The sequence below is a fragment of the Herpailurus yagouaroundi genome, unplaced genomic scaffold, assembly GCF_014898765.1.
Source record: "Herpailurus yagouaroundi ecotype Mexico unplaced genomic scaffold, PumYag 77, whole genome shotgun sequence".
Lineage (NCBI taxonomy): Eukaryota > Metazoa > Chordata > Mammalia > Carnivora > Felidae > Herpailurus > Herpailurus yagouaroundi.
In genome coordinates this window covers 60,446,431-60,465,582 of record NW_024412388.1, presented here as the reverse complement: position 1 = coordinate 60,465,582, position 19,152 = coordinate 60,446,431, and the positions used below count along the sequence as shown (strand labels likewise).

At 35.2% G+C, this 19,152-nt stretch overlaps 1 long non-coding RNA gene across 1 annotated transcript; it reads left to right on the top strand.

Moving 5' to 3' along the window:
• The first annotated feature begins 1,475 nt into the window (after nucleotides 1-1,475).
• On the top strand, nucleotides 1,476-10,613 carry LOC121018521 (uncharacterized). The gene is made up of 3 exons (XR_005785213.1): nucleotides 1,476-1,583; nucleotides 3,033-3,037; nucleotides 10,603-10,613. It is a non-coding gene; the product is annotated as an uncharacterized LOC121018521 (long non-coding RNA).
• The last annotated feature ends 8,539 nt before the right edge of the window (nucleotides 10,614-19,152 follow it).

Here is a 19,152-nt window from a genome sequence, read left to right as displayed (position 1 = left end):
TTGGTTGAAGCAGTCATTGTTTAGTAGCATGTTATTTAATCGCCATGTATTTGTGTTTTTTCCAGATATTTTCTTGTGGTTGATTTCTAGTTTCATAATGTGTTTGGAAAAGACGCATGGTATGACTGAAATTTTTTTGAATTTGTTGAGACTTGTTTTGTGGCCTAATATGTGATCTATTCTGGAAAATGCTTTATGAACTCTTGAAAACAATGTGCATTCGGCTGTTTTAGGATGGAATGTTCTGAATATATCTGTTAGATCCATCTGGTACAATGTGTCATTCCAAGCCACTGTTTCCTTGTTAATTGTGTTTGGATAATCTATCAATTGCTTTAAGTCAGGTGTTAAACTTCCCTACTATTTTTATGCTACTATCAATTACTTCCTTTAAGTTCATTATCAGCTGCTTTATGTTTTGGGTGCTCCCATGTTGTATGCAAAAATATTTACAATTGTTATATCTTCCTGTTGGATTGCTCGTTTATGGTTATATAGCATTCTTTATTTTGTTACACTCTTTATTTTAAAGACTATTTTGTCTATATAAATATTGCTACCCTAGATTTCTTTTCACTTCCATTTACATGATAAGTGCTTTTCCACACCTACGCTTTCTTTTTTTAAAAAAAATTTAACGTTTATTTTTGAGAGACAGAGAGACAGTGCATGAATGGGGGAGGGGCAGAGAGAGAGGGAGACACCGAATCCCAATAAGGGTCCAGACCCTGAGCTGTCAGCACACAGCTCACCTTGGGGCTCAAACCAATACACCATGAGATCATGATCTGAACCAAAGTCGAACCCTTAACTGACTGAGCCACGCAAGCGCCCCACCACACCTTCACTCTGAACCTGCATGCATCTTTAGGTTTGAAATGAGTCTCTTCGAAGCAGTGTATAGATGGGTCTTGCTTTTTTATCCATTCTGTCATCCTATGTCTTTCTATTGAGGCATCTAGTACATTTAAATTAAAAGAATCAGTGGTAGTTATGTGGTTATTACTATTTTGTTACTTATTTTATGATTGTTTTTGTAGTTTTCTGTGTTTCTTTTTCTCTCTTCACTCACAGTTCACTGGCTTTCTTTAGTGATATACTTTGATTCTTTTCTCATAATTTGCATATCTATGAAATTTTTGACTACCGTTTGGTTTATGTAACATCTTATGCATATCACAGTCTATATTAGGTTGATGGTTTCTTTTTTTAAACTTAGTTAGTATGTATGTATGTATGTATGTATATATGTATGTATGTTAGTTACTTACTTAGTATGTATTTATGTATGTATGTATATATGTATGTATGTCATCTCTACACCAACTATGGGGCTCAAACTCATGACCCTGAGATGGAATTGCATGCTCTACCCACAGAGCCATCCAGGCACCCCAAGTTGATGATTTCTTAAATTTGAACCTAGACTAAAGCACTGAATTTTTAGTCCTCTCCCCTCCTATGTTTTAGGTACATGGTATCATACTTTACATCCTTTTATTTTGTGAATCCCTTGACTGATTTTTATAACTATATTAATTTTATTGCTTTTGTACTTCCTACTTATTTTACTCCTACTTATGGTCCCTCTTTTCTATGCAAAGGGTCCCCTTTAACATTTTTTGTAGGGCTGGTTTAGTGGTCATGAATTTCTCTATTTTTTATTTGTCTGGGAAACTCTCTCTCTCTCCTATTTTGAGTTATAGGTTTGCTGGATAGAGTACTCTTGGTTGTAAGATTTTTTTCTTTCAGTGCTTTGAATGTAACATGCCACTCCCTTCACCCCTGAAAAATTTCTGCTAAAAAATCAGATGATAGCCTTGTGGTGTTTCCCTAGTATATAACTTTTTTCTCTTGCTGCTTTTAAAATTCTCTCTTTATCACTACATTGCCATTTTAATTACTCTGTGTCTTGGTGTAGACCTTCTTGGGTTACTTTTGTTGGTGTCTCTCTGTGTCTTCTGGATCTGGATTTATGTTTTCTTCCCCAGATTCAGGCAGCGTTCAGCTATTTCTTCAAATAAATTTTCTGCCTCCTTTTCTCTCTCTTCTGGTATTCCTATAATGCAAATGTTATTACACTTCATGTTGCTGCTGAGTTCCTATCTTCATTTTCTAATTCTTTTTTCTCTCCTGTTCATCTTGATTGCTTTCCATTACTCTGTCCTCCAGGTTATTGATCCATTTTCTGCTTCCTCTAGTCTACTATCTATTCCATCTAGTGTATTTTATTTTATGTTATTATAATTTTTTTTAGTTTCAAGTTTTTATTTAAATTCCAGTTAGTTAACATACAGTGTGATATTAGTTTCAGGTGTAGAATTTGGTGATTCATCACTTACATACAACACCCACTGTTCATCACAACCACCACCAATTTAATCATCTCCATTAATACCTATCACCAATTTAATCATCTTCCTGTCCATCTCCTTTCCAGCAACCCTGTTTGTTCTCTGTAGTTAAGAGTCTGTTTTATGGTTTGCCTCTCTTTCTTTTTTTTTACCCTACATTCATTTGTTGTGTTTCTTAAATTCCACATATGCATGAAATCATATGGTATTTTTCTTTCTCTGACTTATTTGCTTAGCACAATACTTACTAGCTCCATCCACATCATTGCAAATGGCAAGATTTCATTCTTTTTTATGGCTGAGTAATATTCAATTGCGTGTGTGTGTGTGTGTGTGTGTATACCATCTAGTGTGTTTTAAATTTTAGTTATTGAATTCTTCATCTTTGATTGGTTCTTTTTTATATTGTCTCTTTGTTGAGGGTCTCACCGAAGTCCTCCACTTGTTTCTCAAGTTCACAGATATCTTTATGAGCATTACTTTAAATTCTTTATCAGGCATATTACCTATATCTTATATCTGTTTAATTTAGCTCTCTTGCTGTGATTTTGTTGTTACTTCATTTGGGACATATTCTTCTGTGTCCTCATTTTCTCTAACTCTCTGTGTTTGTCTCTATGTGTTGGAAAAGTCAGCTCTGTGTCCTGCTATTGAAAGTAGTGGCCTTATGAAGAGGAGGTCTTGTAGTGCCCTGCAGTGCAATGCCCTCTGTTCACCAGAACCTGATGCTTCAGGGTGTCTGATACATGTGTTGCATGAACCTTACAATTGTGGCTAGCCACTTTGCCTTTGGTCCAGTCATCTGCAGTGGATCTCACTGTTGTGGTCAGGGTTTGGGCCTGTGTGCTGTGTGGGCAGGGTTGGGCTTAAGTCAGACCAAGAGTATGTTAGAGATGTACTAGCACCAAGCTGCAGGGCTCTTTCCTTGTGATTTCTTCTGAGAAGCTTTTATTGGTGGATGGGTTCTGAAGTAATACCTGATATCTGCCCCCAGCTCACCACTGGGACCACAGTTGGACTGGTGTGTGTAGTTTCTTCCCCTTTCACCAGGGTAGGAATCTCATTGGAGTGGTACTGTCCTCTGTCAAGGCTGCTTGCACTCTGCCAAGCTTCTGCCACTGCTTTGGATTGTCTCCTGCCAAGGGTTGTTGAAGGGGGCAGGTCTGAAGAATGCAGGGGTGGGGCAAATGATGCCAGCAAGTTCTCTGAGGGTCTGTTGTGGGAGGGGACCCACAGCCACCCGAAAAACCTCCAGCAAAGCCTGTCTGGGTTGGTGGAGGGGTGTGGATCTGCAGAAACCTCTGGGAGTGGGGTGTGCTATTAGCAAAGCTGGTGGAAAGTGTTAGCCTGGCACTGGTACTCACAGGTTTCTGTATTTCTAGGCTGGGGGATGAGGGAGGGAAATGGTGCCCACTATCTCTTTTGTTCTTGAAGTCTCCCAAAGATCCCTACCTCTCCAGCATATGCACTGAGATTAGTAAGTGAATCTTCCCATAAACCCCAGACATTTTTCAAACTGCTGCTTCTGTGCTGTATCTGCATGGAGTTGTTTGTTGTGCTGTCTCTTTAAGGGCAGGGATTCAGTTGCCTTGTCACCCCCCTGGATCTCCCAGAGCCAAGCCTACTGATTTTTAAATTTCTAGGTGTTAAGCCCCACTGATTATAAGAATTATAAAGCCAGGCCTCTCTGGCTTTCAAAAACAAATATTATAGGGATTTGTCTTCCCTGTGTGAGTCCCTTATGCCTGGTGTTGGGTCTGCTCCTCTCCACTCTCTGTACCCACCACATCCCTCCCTCCCTCAGACAGTTCTGGGGGCCCTTTAGTTCCTAACCACTTCTCTGCCCTTCTTACTTTGTGATGTGGCCTCCTCTCTATATTAGCTATGGAGACTCAGTTCTGCCAATCTCTATGTCATTTTCTGGGTTACATACACTGATTTGGGTGTTATCTAGTTGTATCTACAGGATGAGGTAAGCTTAGGACCCTCCTACTCTGCCATCTTCCCTGGAATATTGCTTCAATTTTTTATTGTTATTAGGGTAACTCAGGTTCTCTGTTTCCTTTTATATCCATTTTTTAAAATTTGCTTATTTGTTTTATTGTCTGTGGAATAATTTGGTGGTGAAGAGAGCTATCTATAATTCTACATCTCCTCATTGAAATTTCAGCTCTGATATTTATTAGCAATATCATTGGTCAAGTTATTTAATTTTCTATGACTCAGTTACTCAATATCTAAAAGATATTACCTTACATTGCTGATGCAAATTTACACTAGTATAAACATTTTTGAAGACTCCTCTATAGCTGTTGTAACATTAAACTAAAGTTTTTGTTATATATATACACACACACACACACACACACACACACACACATATTAGAATAACATGTAGAAACATGTAGAAGAATGTAATCAGAGCTTTATTTATGATAGTCTAATGTTGAAAACATTCCAAATGTCTTTGTACTGAGAATGGGTAAAAAAAAAAAGTGTGGAATATTCATAAAATACAATTCTACACACCAAAGAAAAATGCCACACTACTAATACACACAGAATAGGTGCATCTTAACCACAGTGAGAGACAGAAGCTAAATAGAAAATAATACACACACACACACACACACACACACACGAATAAAAAAACAGAAAACAAAACAAATAAAAGATACAAAATAATACTAATCATTGCTTTATTTATATTACTTCAAAATAAGCCAAACTAATTTATGATGATAGATGTCAGGATAATGATTACTCTTCAAAGGGGACACTACTGGAAAGGGCACAAGGAAATGTTCTAAAATGACGGAAGTGTTCTAAATCTTGATCTGGGTGGCAGTTAAATAGGTTTTTACATATGTAAACATTTATTTAGTTGTACACAGTAGATTTGTGTAATTACTGTATATAATATATACCTGAAAATTTAGAGTATTGATACGAGGTAGGTAATTAGAGAGGCCTGGGTAAAGGATGTTTTTGAATCAAAAGGACTACAACATCCCTGATTAATCCCTATCCTGGGCTGTCCAATATGTAGCTGTTTGTAGCTATTTAAATTTAATTAAAATTATATAAAAGTAAAAATTTAGTTCATCAGTTGCTCTAGCCACATTTTAAGTGTTCAATAGCCATATTTGGCAAATGGACAGCAATTCTAACATAGATTAAAATGTTTTTATCATTGAAGAAAGTTGTATGTAGCCAATAATCTTGATTACTATAGTTTTAAATGTAATATGCTCTAAGAATTCATTTTTAAAAAGTGAAACATTAATTTAATAAATCTATGTATGTGAATATCTACCTATATATCACATATGTATGTATATATATGCAATTTGCAAACTATGAGCCAATGAGTTTATTAATAAATTTCAGCAAAAATTAAAGAAATATTAATTAAAATACAAGTAAGACAATTTATTACCAAATCAGAAAAAACAGACAACTCACAATTCTTTGCTAATAAAAAAGTACATTGAAATAACGTTTTTGGAGAACAATATTCCAATATATTGAAAGCTTATCCTTCAGGCTTGTGCCATTGGACCCAGAGAGTTTAATTCTAGTAATGCATTTTAAGGATCCATATTAATTTATTTCTATATAAAGATTTAGCACTAAATTTGCTCATTGGTTGTTTTAAAATGGAAAAAAAAATGACTTAAATGTTCCAATAATAGATGTGTTAAATAAATTATAGCTACACAATTGCACATAGCTACACAATTGAATATCATTCTGGAATTAAACCTAACATTTAGAAATATAATGTATACTAAAGACTTGAAAACTTGAATAAATTAAAATATTTTAAATATTAAAGAACATAAAACATTAAGGTTTTTTTTTTCTTTTAATTTAGAGATAGAGAGCACCTAAGTGGGGGAAAGAGGCAGAGGGAGAGAGAGAGAATGAATCTCAAGCAGTCTTCACCTCAGTGTGGAGCCTGATGCAGGGCTCAATCCTATGACCCTGGGATCATGATCTGAGCTGAAATCAAGAACTGGACAACTATACTGACTGAGCCACCCAGGTGCCCCAAAGCATTACGTTTTTTAAACTCAAATAAATCTATTTAGTTGCTAGTCTCTAAGATGGTTCTTAGAGCAATCTTGCCTCCTGGTATTCAAGAAGGGTCGTCCCACACTGAATCACAGATAAGATTGTACAACCATGTGTATATGACAGAATTATGGTTCATGACATCCAAAGTTGGGTCATAAAGGCACCCCATTTTGGTCTCTTGGATTGCTTGCTCAGAAAAAAGCTCGGGAAAAACCACATGACATGGATAGAGAGATGATGATGATGATGATGATGATGATGATGCTAGATGATAGGTGAAAATATTCATAATTTCTTTCTAAAAACGATGGATTTGTATATGTAAAGTTTCCACTGATTTCTGGACCATTTTGGAGACCATTTTGGAGAGGTTAAATAGGGGGAGAGAAATCAGATTCTGAAGGCTGCAAACTGTTAAGGATTTGGTTGCTTTTCCCAGTATAATGTGAAGACATAGAAGAATATATGAAGCAACGTAGACATGTTAAGTTCACTTTTTTGAATTGAGTAAACAATGTATAACATTGTCCAAGTTTAAGGTGTGAAATGAGTTACTTTGATACATTTATATATTGTAATGTGATTTCCAATGTAGCAGTGTTTATCACATTACATAATTATAGCACAATATTGTCTATATTCCTTATTCTGTACATTAGGTTTCTATACCTCTTTTACTAGTTACAAGTTTGTACCTTTAAATTCAATCAATCTTCTCTCCATCTCCCTTTCTCCTGGTAACCACCATTTTACTGTTTTTTACAGGTGTAACTTTTTTAGATTCCACATATAAGTGATATTATATGGTACTTGTCCTTCTTTGTCTCACCATGCTTGTTATAATATGCTCAAGATCCACCCATGTTGTCACAAATGGAAGAATATTTTCCTTTCCCATAGCTGAATAATAATCCATTGTGCATATGTACCCCATCTTTTTTATCCATTTATCCACTGATGGGCATTTAGAATGTTTCCATATCTTGGTTATTATGAATAATGTTGTGATACACATAGGGATGTATGCATCTTGCCAAAATTCTGTTTTTATTTCCTTTGGGTATAAATCCAGGAATTGCTGGATTGTACAGTATATTCATTTTTAATTTTTTTAAGTTTATTTATTTATTTTGGGAGAGAGAGAGAAAGAGCGAGTACAGGCACAGGAGGGGCAGAAAGAGAGAGGGAGAGAGAAAGAATCCCAAGCAGGCTCTGCACTGTCAGCTTGGAGCCCAGTGAAGAGCTTGAACCCACAAACTGTGAGATCATGACCTGAGGTGAAATCAAGAATCAGATGCTTAACTGACAGAGTCATCCAGGTGCCACTATTTTTAATTTTTTGAGGAACTTCCGTATTGTTTTCCATAGTGGTTCCAATTTACATCCCCACCAACAATATATAAGGGATCCCTTTTCACCACATCTTCTCCAGCACCTTGTGTCTCTTGTCTTCTTGATGATAGACATTCTAATATGTGTGAGGTAATAACTCATTGTGGTTTTGATTTGCATTTTTCCTGATAATTAGTGATGTTGAGTATTTTTTCATGTGTTTGTTGGCCATTTTGATGTTGTCTTTGGAGACAACATTATTTGTTGTCACTGTTAGTGAGTTAACTCAGTTTTTTACGTATTTTGGATATTAACCCTTTATTCAATATATGGTTTGCAAAAATTATCTCCCATTCTGTAGACTGCAACACAATAATTTTTGAGTTAAAGAAAAACAAAAAACAAAAAACTTCTCTGAAAGATTAGGTTATAGCTGAACAAAGAGGAATGTCAAGAACTAGTTATTTACCTAAGAGAGAATCTTCATTTTATGGTGGACACAGATGAAGCATTTTCAATTACTTTTTACTGACACATGGCCAACAACAAACAAAACTTTATTTAACTTAAAAATATTAAAGCTTAATATAGTTTTAATAAAAATAATTTTTAACAATATATAGATTTAGGGTATTAATTTTGAGATATCATAAGTGTCTTAATGATGAAAAATTCAAAATAACAAATTTATAATACTTAAAATACAGAGAAAAGGGTAATAGGTTTCAGAATTATGTTGCAACAAAAAAACTTTTGTTGATTAAATTGCTTTATAATTTGATGGTTTATATTACAGCTATGACTGACAAATATTTTTAAACAAATGTAAGTTATTTCTGTTTTTATTATAGTTTTTTTCCAGAGTAAAAAATATATAATATACACTATATATCAAACAATAATCTAAAAAATAATCAGTTAAAAAAACTTACCTCATTTGGATTATAAATTCTCAGTGAATATTTGTGGTGGGTTTGTCTTGTTTTTTGATACATTATATCTATTTTGTCTTAAATCTTCTTGTCTTGACACCTGTGTCTCTTGTTAAACTTGATAGTGACAAGGGTGTCTCAGGTCATAAGATAATTAGAAGAAATCACTAGTCATCTAGAACAAAAATGTTTCTGAAATAAATAAAATTGTGAGGTGGAATCAGGATAAATATAAATAGCAATTATTTGAGAAATAATTATAATAAATATTAATTCATCATCACTTCCATGCTGCTGCCTCCCTTCTGCAGTGAAAATTGTGTGGAATGTTAGGAAATCAGTCATAATGAAGTAAAGTTGGTTTCAGTATCCAAAAGCATGTGATCCTGCACCAGAAAATAACACACTCATTATATATGAATAATCCAGATATATGAGTCATTTGGGAATGCCAAAATTGGATTCTGAATGGTGATATGACCAACAGAAAAAGCATTTGGAAAAATGAGCTAATCAGACTATAAGAAATTTTGTTATTGTCTGGCCACAATCCTTCTCTCCTTTCTCAGAGAATCAGGACTAAATATTATTAAGAGTTCCTAAAAGCATCTGGATCTGCTTTTTGGGTAATGGAAAATTAGATCATCCATAAATAATCACAAATAAATCTTACCTTATAAATGCAATTAAAACTGACAGATAAGTGTAAGTGTAGCCCCTAGATTATAATTACGGAAATAGAGTATAATTTTATTTGCTCTAAGACCTGATCATTTACATGCTTCATGTAGAGATTATGGGGTTGGGAAGATATCCTTTACACTACAGACGTTTCTCAATTATAAAACTATTTTCATGAGTTTCATTAAAATATTCTTTAAAACAATGCCAGTCCCTTAAATATCTTGCATTAATAATAAAGTGTGTTTGTGCACATGCATTGCATGGTCATGCTAGGAAAGGATATGTACTAAGATAAAAGTAAAGCGTTTACTCTCCTGCCAAAATTATATGTCTAGAGACATCTTAATGTTTTTTAAATTTTATTCACTGTGGGGGAGAGAGAGAGAGAGAGAGAGAGGTGACTTGAGTGGGGGGAGGGGCAGAGAAGAGGGAAAGAGAATCCCAAACAGCACAGAGCCAATGTGGGGCTCAAACCCTACAAACTATGAGATCATGACCTGAGCTAAAATCAAGAGTCAGCCTCTTAACCAACTTAAGCCAACCAGATGCCCCCAAATTTTAATTCTTTTAATCCTGTAAATCTAACTTTGACTTTTGTCCATTATTCATAATCTATCCATGTGCACAAATCCGTGTGTATCCATGTGTACATTATCTACGTATATCATGGTCCAAATGTTTCCCTTAAACTCCAAGAAAAAAATGAGTTTGTATGTCTCTTACATTGAATGATATATTTAAGCTATAATATTAAAATAATATCTAATAATAATAATAATAATAATAAACAGATATCAGTTGTGTGCACAGCTCACATCCAGTCATTGTATTCTGAGGAATTAAGAGATGGAGAGGAAACACTGAGTGCCCAAGAAGGACTAAGATGACATGTGATCAGGTAGCATTAATCCACATTATTCAATCAGTAAACATACATAGTCCATCCAATTATTCTGAAAAAAAAAAAAAAAAAAAAAAAAAGTTAAAGGTTATATGTTACTCCAACCCTGCTGCCCGGCAAGAGCTGTAATAGAGACCAAGGAAAAAGATTTGTTTCTGATACCTTTCCACTAGGTAGCTAAAACTTATTAAGAATTGAGGTCTCCTGTCCTCTATTTCATTTTTCAATCCAGTTATAATTATCATTTAACTTAAAAATACTGATTCAAATTAGGTACACTCATAAAAATTTTGACTTTTTCTTCATTTATAGCCATGAGTTCTTTCCACTGTATATAGCCATCTTCATATTTATTTATATTGCAATGAAGTTTTTCTGATTGACCTAGTCAATAGTGACAGAATTACAAAAATATAGGCTGGCAGAGACATAGTCATTTCAGTGGTATCATATAAACACATATAAAGCCTAGGTGTTGTGAAATATTTATTGGGTCAGAGAAGTTGTGTAACTAAGAAAGTTCATTAAACACTAAATTTTCTTCCTTAAGTTTTTGTTTCCCTTGCCAACATTACTGACAGTATATATTCTATGGTGGTAATGAACAAGTCCATTTCAAACTACATCTTCTGAGATAGAAGATCTGCAACCCTAGGTTGAGCTTACCAGAAAAAAATCAATTTATAATGAAAAAAATTAGTGCAGTCATGTGTTGGGAAAGATGGATTCGATGTACAATACCCCATTCTTTCTACTAAGAACATTAAAAACTTGTCATATTTAAACAAATGTAAGATGACTCTGAAAGGTAGGGAAAAGAAGACCAGCAGGCTAAAAACCTGAGGACCTGAGAAACAACATGGCTCTGCATTTCCTGGGTTTTCACTTTCCCTCATGTATTATGCCAGCCTGGGTGATAGAGAAAGTGGCAACTCAGAAATGCCAATAGGCATAGACAAAAAAACAAACAAAACAAACCCTGCCAATAAAAGCCTGCTTTCTCTAGCCAAAGTATGAGAAAAGGGCAGCCTAGCAAGAAGAATGCTTTTAGACAATAATTGCTCTAGTTCTGCCAAATACTACTGAAAAAAACTGCATCCCAACACCACCTTCTCCAGAAAAGCTCCATAAGGAGACTAGACTACTCTCATCAGGCTGCAATAAAGCTTCCAAAATTTCCTTTCCTGCAAGGGTAGGTAGAGGTGAAGAAGTTGCGGGGGGTGGGTAGAAAGGAGGGAATGATATTAAAAAAGGTTGAGTATGGGGTGCCTGTGTGGCTCAGTTGGTTAAGCATCTGACTTTGGCTCAGGTCATGATCTCACAGTCCGGGAGTTTGAGCCCCGCATCGGGCTCTGTGCTGACAGCTTGGAGCCTGGAGCCTACTTCTGATTCTGTGTCTCCCTCTCTCTGACGCTCCCCCATTCATGCTATGTCTTCCTCTGTCTCAAAAATAAATAAATATTAAAAAAAAAACAAAAAAGATTGAATTGACTGATGGTAGCTACACTTGTGGTGAGCAGTATAATGTATAGAGCTGTGGAATCACTATGTGGTACACCTGGACCTAATGTAACATTGTGCGTGAGCTATAATTCAATAGATAGATGATCGATAGATAGATAGATACATAGATACATACATGCATACATACATACATACATAAACAAATACATAAGTAGATACAATAAAAAATGTTTGAGTTTAGTGGGCAGGATTTTCATCCCCATCAGGCAGTAATAACATACCCTGTCCATCCCTGCCATAGTGGTATCAGAGGAGGCTTACTCAAAAGTCAAAAATTTCACACTCACTCATAAGTAAGGCCATTCCTCCCACTATGGTATTAGTGGAAGCCATGTGGGAAGTAGTATAAAGGTACGGTTCCCCTCCCAGGAAGTGTAATATCAGCGGAGGCCTATTGGGAATCTGATTTTCCACACCAGGCCACTAATAACATGGAAACCCTCCCCACTTTTCCCTGGGTGGAGACGTAGAGTTCTACCCTGATCTGGCACAAAGAAGCACCTTCCTTCCCTGGCAGAAGGGTGTCAGAGAAAGACCAATAAAATAGATGCTTTAAATGATTTCCAGAGTGTCATAATACCCAAGTAATCAATTTTCAGTTAAAAAAATCACTTATCATACCATGAACCACAAAAAACTTCAACTTGAATGAGAAAAAGAAATCAACAGATGTCAACACCAAGATGACAGAGATGTTGAGAATTATCTGTAAAAGATTTTAGAGCAGTCATCATAAAAATGCTTCAACTAACAAGGAAGAAAATGCTGGAAACAATGAAAACAATGTCTTAATTTCAAATAAGAAAGTCTCAACAAAGAAAAAGTCTCAGCAAAGAAATAGAAAGTACAAAGAAAAACTGAAATGAAATTTTAGAAAAGAAAAATAACCAAAACTAAAAACTTAATGACTATGATCAACAGCAGAATGGAGAGGGAAGAGTAAAAAATTAGGAAACTCAAAGATAGAATAATATTACCTAGTCTGAACAACTGGGAGAAAATAGACTGGAAAAACAAAAATAAAAAATAAACACAGATCCTCAGGAACTTGTGGGAACATAATAGAAGATCTAATATTTCTGCCACTGGAGTCTTGGAAACAAAGGATAAAGAGAGAGGGACTGAAAAAGTGTTTGAAGAAATAAGGATTGAGAATGTGTCAAATTTGGCATAAGATATAACTTACAGGTTCAAGAGGCTCAGCAAATCCTAAACAGGTTGAACCCCAGAAAACTTATAGAAGATAAATCATAGTAAAACTTTTGAAAACTAAAACAAAAACACTATTTTTGAAAATAGCACACAATACATGACTCTTTACTTATTGGAGAAAAACAATTTGAATGAGAGTAGATATCTTATTAGAGACCATGGAATCCAGAAAGAAGTGGCATATTTTTCAAGTGTTAAAAGCAAAGAACTGTCAACTCATACAATTCCATAGTCAGCAAAAATATACTTCAGGAATAGGGGGAAAATAAAGACATTCTCAGATGAAGAAAAACTAAAAGAATTTATTGACATAGGGAGAGATCAAAGAACAACAGAAAGAGTAAATATATGGGTAAACATAATAAAGTTTCCATTTCATCTTGAGTTTATAAATTATTTTAATGGTTGAAGCAAAACTTATAATATCATCTGATGTTCCCCATGTATGTATAAAAAATACTTAAGATAATTATACTACAAATGGGAAAGTTAAACAGATTTTAAGGGACAGAAGGTATCTACACTTAATGTGTAAAGGTAAGATTTTGAAACTAGTATACTATGACAAATTTGGTATATACACTGTAATACCTTAATAACTACTAAAAAGGCTATACAAAGAAATACAGTGAAAAATACTATCATAAATAAAAATGCAGGTCTAGAAAGTTTTAACCTGTGTAAGGCGGGTGGAAAGAAAATAGAAACAAAAAACAAAGGGAACAAACAAAAACAAAAATAACAAAATGGTAGAATATATCCTGGTTTATAAATTAGTAAACTAAATATAAATGGCCTAACTACATACATTAAACAATGTAGACTGATAGAGTGGATTAAGAAAAAAATGACCCAGCTATATACCGTGTGGAAGAAACTCATTTTAAATGTAAGAATATGCGTAGTTTGAAAGTGAAAGAATAGAGAAAGATATGCCAGGCAAACATGAATCAAAGGAAAAAAGAAGGGGCTCCATTCCTATCAAATAAAATACACTTCAGAGCAAAGAAAATCACCAGGGACAGACAGGTAGAGACAAACATTACTTAAGGAGAAAAGTGGTAATCCATTACGAAATTATAGCAATGGTAATTGTGCATGCATCAAACAACAGAACTGTAAAATGTGTGAACCCAAAACTGATAGAATTAAAAGAAGAAATAGACAAAAGTAAAATTACAGTTGGAGACCACATCATCTCATAACATTAGACAGAACAGTAGAAAAATGGCTTGGTCAATATTCAAAAATCAATTAGTGTAATCTTCCATATTAATAAACTACAAAACATAAAGGTCATATGACATCAAGTGATGCAGAAAAAGCATTCAACAAAATTCAGCATCCATTCAGAAATTAGAAATACAGTAGAACTTCCTCAACTGGATAAATAGTATTTACCAAAAAACCTTATAGCTAATATCACACTTAATGGTGAAAGACTGAATGCCTTACCCACAAATCAGGAACAAAGCAAGGATCTCCACACTCTCCACTCCTATTTAATCTATTACTGGAAGTCCTAGCTATCACAATGGGCAAACTGAAATAAACACAAACAAACAAATTAGCACAAAGAAATAAAACTGAAAATTGTTCCTATTTGTAGATGAAATAATGGTTGATGTAGAATATCACAAGAAATGTACAAAATTAACTTGTTAATTTAATTAACTCATAAGTGAGGTCCATCGTAAGACACAAGGTCAAACATAAAAATTAATTGAATTTTTTCTTTATAAATTTTTATTTATTCATTTTGAGACAGAGAGAGAGAGAGAGAGAGAGAGAGAGAGCGAGCACATGAGTTGGGAAAGGTCAGAGAGAGGGAGAGAATCACAAGAAGGCTCCACGCCACCAGCACAGAGCTGCATGTGGGGCTGATCCCATGAACTCTGAGATCATGACCTGAGCCAAAATCAAGAGTCAGATGCTTAACCGACTGAGCCACCCAGGCACTCCCCAAAATTAATTGTATTTCTATATATTAATGATGGAAAAATGAAAACTGAATGCAATGCCACTTACATATGTTCAAAATAAAAGTAAAATATTTAGGTATAAATCTAATAGGAAAGGACTTATATGTTGAAAACTATACAATGTTTTTGAAAGAAGTCAAAGAAATTTTAAGGAAATGGAGTAATATGCCATGTTCATGGATTGGAAGTCTCAATACAGCAAAGGAGTCAATTTTCCCCAGACTGATATATAGTTTTAAAAAAATTCCAGTGAAAATATAAAAATGTTTTTTGTACATATACAAATTATTATAGATTATTCCAAAATATATATCAAGAGGCAAAGGAACTAGAATCATTATAACAATTTTGATAAAGATGAATAAAGTAGGTGGAACCACTTTGCCTCATTTGAAGACTTATACAGTTTATAATGATTGAAAATAGTGAAGAGACAGACACAGAGATCAAATAAACAGAATAAAGAACCCAGAAATAGTCCCACACAACTGACTTTTGAGAAAGGAACAAAAATAATTCAGTGCAAGAAGTACAGGCTTTTCAAAAATAATTGGCATAATTGGACTAATTGAGTATCCGTAGACCAAATAAAAAAATAAAAACAAAAACAATCTTGGTCCTAACATCATAATGTGCATAAAATATGACTCTAAGTGAATCATAGATTTAGATGGAAAAATATCAAATTTTAAGAAGAAAACAGTAGAAAACCTGCAGGACCTAGTGCTTGGTGAGTGTTCTAAGATATGATACAGAAAGCAGGATTCATAATTTTTTTTTAATTGACAAATTAAACTTCATTCAAATTAAAAATTTTGTGGGGTGCCTGGGTGGTTCAGTAAGTTGTGTGACCAACTCTTGATTTTAGCTCAGGTCATGATCTCACAGTCATGGGAATGGAGCCCTGCATTGGGCTCTGCACTCAGCAGGAAGCCTACTTGGGATTCTCTCTCTCTCTCTCTCTCTCTCTCTCTCTCTCTCTCCCCCCCCCACCTCCCTCCCTCTCCCCCTTTCCTCTGCTCATGTTTTCTCTCTCTCAAAATAAGTAAAAAGAACATTAAAAAATTAAAAATTTTGCTTTCTGAAAAACTTTAAGAGGATGAAATGAAAAGCACAGCCTAAAAGAAAATATTTCCAAATCACATATTTGAAAATTCATATCTGAAATATATTAAAAAAAAAACACTCAAACTTAGTAAGAAAAACAATTTGACTAGAAAATGAGCAAATGATGGGGTGCCTAGATGGCTCAGTAGGTTAAGCCTCTGACTTTGGCTAAGGTCATGATCTCGCGGTTTGTGAGTTTGAGCCCCAAGTCAGGCTCTGTGCTGGCAGCTCAGAGCCTGAAGCCTGCTTCAGATCCTGTGTCTCCCTCTCTTTCTGCCCCTCCCCTGCTCATGCTCTGTCTCTCTCTCTCTGTCTCTCTCTCTCTCTCAAAAATAAATAAACATTAAAAAAATTTTTTTTTAAATAGGCGAATGACATGAAGAGTTATTTCACTGAAGAAGATTCTAGGGTGGTAAAGCACATGAGAAGATACCTAACATTATCAGTTATTATCAGCTTATATCTAAGCTGATATCTTATATTATCATTATCAGCTTATATCTAACATAAGCACATGAGAAGATATCTAACATTATCAGTTATTAGGAAAATTCAAATTAAAACACACTGAATGAAATATGAAATGAAAATTACAATGAAATGAAATACAAAATGAAAATCACAATGAATGATACATTTGTATGAGATATCATTACAAATTGGCAAAGCTAACATAAAAACTAGTGACAATAACAAAATGCTGTGAAGATGGGAGAAACTGGATCTGCCCTATACTGCTGTTGGAATGTAAAACGGTGCAGCCACTCTGCGATCAGGCTGGAAGTTTCTCTTTCAAAAACTAAACAGACATTTACATGATCCCACAATCACATTTCTGGATATTTATTCCAGAAATGAAAATAAGTCTGTATAAAAATCTAAACATGATTGGACACAGCAGCTTTATTTGTAATAGCCCCAAACTGGCAATAATTAAAATATCCTGAGCTTGGTGAATGGTTAAACAAACTGTGGTACATCCATTCCTTACACTGCTCTGTAGTAAAAGAAACCACTGATGCAAGAAACAACTTGGATGGAGCTCAAGGGCATTGTGGCATACAAATGAAAAGCATCTTCAAAAGGATACATGGTATGATTCCATTCATATAACATTCCCAAAATGACAAAATAATAGCAGTGGAGAATAAATTAGTGGTGATTCAAATTCTAGAGGCGACTGAAGGACTAGTATTGATAAGTAGGCCACCTGAAAAATAAATATGATCTTTGTAAACTTGCTGGGTGAGAGAGTCCTATCTTTATAAACACGGTCTTTCTGAATAATGCTTGACATTCTACTCAGTTCATAGGATTCGAAATTGGCTCTAACAGAAGTGAGTTCAAGGTAGGGATGCTTCAGCATTCTCATCTGTCTCAATTTGAAATTGGTTTGTCTGCTATTATAGTTTTGATACAGTTTCTAACAGCAAAGTTTTTTTTTTTTTTAATTTTTTTTTTCAACGTTTATTTATTTTTGGGACAGAGAGAGACAGAGCATGAACGGGGGAGGGGCAGAGAGAGAGGGAGACACAGAATCGGAAACAGGCTCCAGGCTCTGAGCCATCAGCTCAGAGCCTGACGTGGGGCTCGAACTCCCGGACCGCGAGATCGTGACCTGGCTGAAGTCGGACGCTTAACGGACTGCGCCACCCAGGCGCCCCTAACAGCAAAGTTTTTAAAGGTCTATGATTAAAACAAACACAGGCAATAGTCACAAAACAACAACAAAAAATAAAGTTGTCTCCTCCATTTATCCTTCATCTAATATGATTTAAGAAAAAAACACAAGCCTTCTTAATGTTATGTATTTGATTTAAGTAACAAGAGAATTTTTAGTTTAACACTGATATGAAATCATGTCAGAATACAATATGGGGCAGCCAAGAGCTGGTATCTTAAGAAACCCTCTCACTTGAAGCTGAGATGGGCAGGGCCTACCCATCAGCATAGCAATAAACTGGAAGTAAACCACTGTGATTGTTCATCTTACGTGTCACCTTGACTAGACTATGGTACCCAGATATTTGGTCAGATTCCATTCTTGATGTTGCTGTGAAGGAATTCTTTTTTTTTTTTTTTTAATTTTTTTTTTTTAACGTTTATTATTTTTGGGACAGAGAGAGACAGAGCATGAACGGGGGAGGGGCAGAGAGAGAGGGAGACACAGATTCGGAAACAGGCTCCAGGCTCCAAGCCATCAGCCCAGAGCCTGACGCGGGGCTCGAACTCACTGAGCGCGAGATCGTGACCTGGCTGAAGTCAGACGCTTAACCGACTGCGCCACCCAGGCGCCCCTGTGAAGGAATTCTTTAGATGAGATTAACATTTAGATCAGTGGACTTTGAGTAAAGCAGATTGCCCTCCATAATGTGGGTGTGGCTCATTCAATCAGCCTAAGGCCTTAAGACAAAACTGACTGAGGTCTTCTGAGGAGGAGTGAATTCTGCCTCTAGACTGTCTATAAATACAAGCTGTAACATCAGATCTTCTGTGGGTCTAGGGCCTGCCTGCCTATTCTGCAGATCTTAGACTTCACAGTTTTCCCACTCTATAAACCAATTCCTTAAAATGTGTGTGTGTGTGTGTGTGTGTGTGTGTGTGTGTGTGTGTGTTTTCCACAAACTTGCAGCCTAGCTTTATTCAATCCTGAGGAAGTTTTCAGCACTGATGTGCAAGAATGTTCATACTATCATTGTCTGTATGAGGTAGAAATATAAAACATAAATGTCTGTCAATAATATAATGGATAAATATATAATATAATTGTATATTTATACTATGGAATGCTGCATAGATTAAAAAAAAAAAAAACTGAAAGGGGGCACCTGGGTGGCTCAGTCGGTTAAGTGTCTGACTTTGGCTCAGGTCATGATGTCACAGTTTTTGAGTTGGAGCCCTGCATGGGGTTCTCCACTGACAGTGAAGAGCTCTGTCTCCTTCTCTCTCTGCCCCTCCCACACTTGCTTGGACGTATGCACTCTCTCTCAAAAATAAATAAGCATTAAAAAACGAAAAACAAAACAAAACAAAAACTGATGATG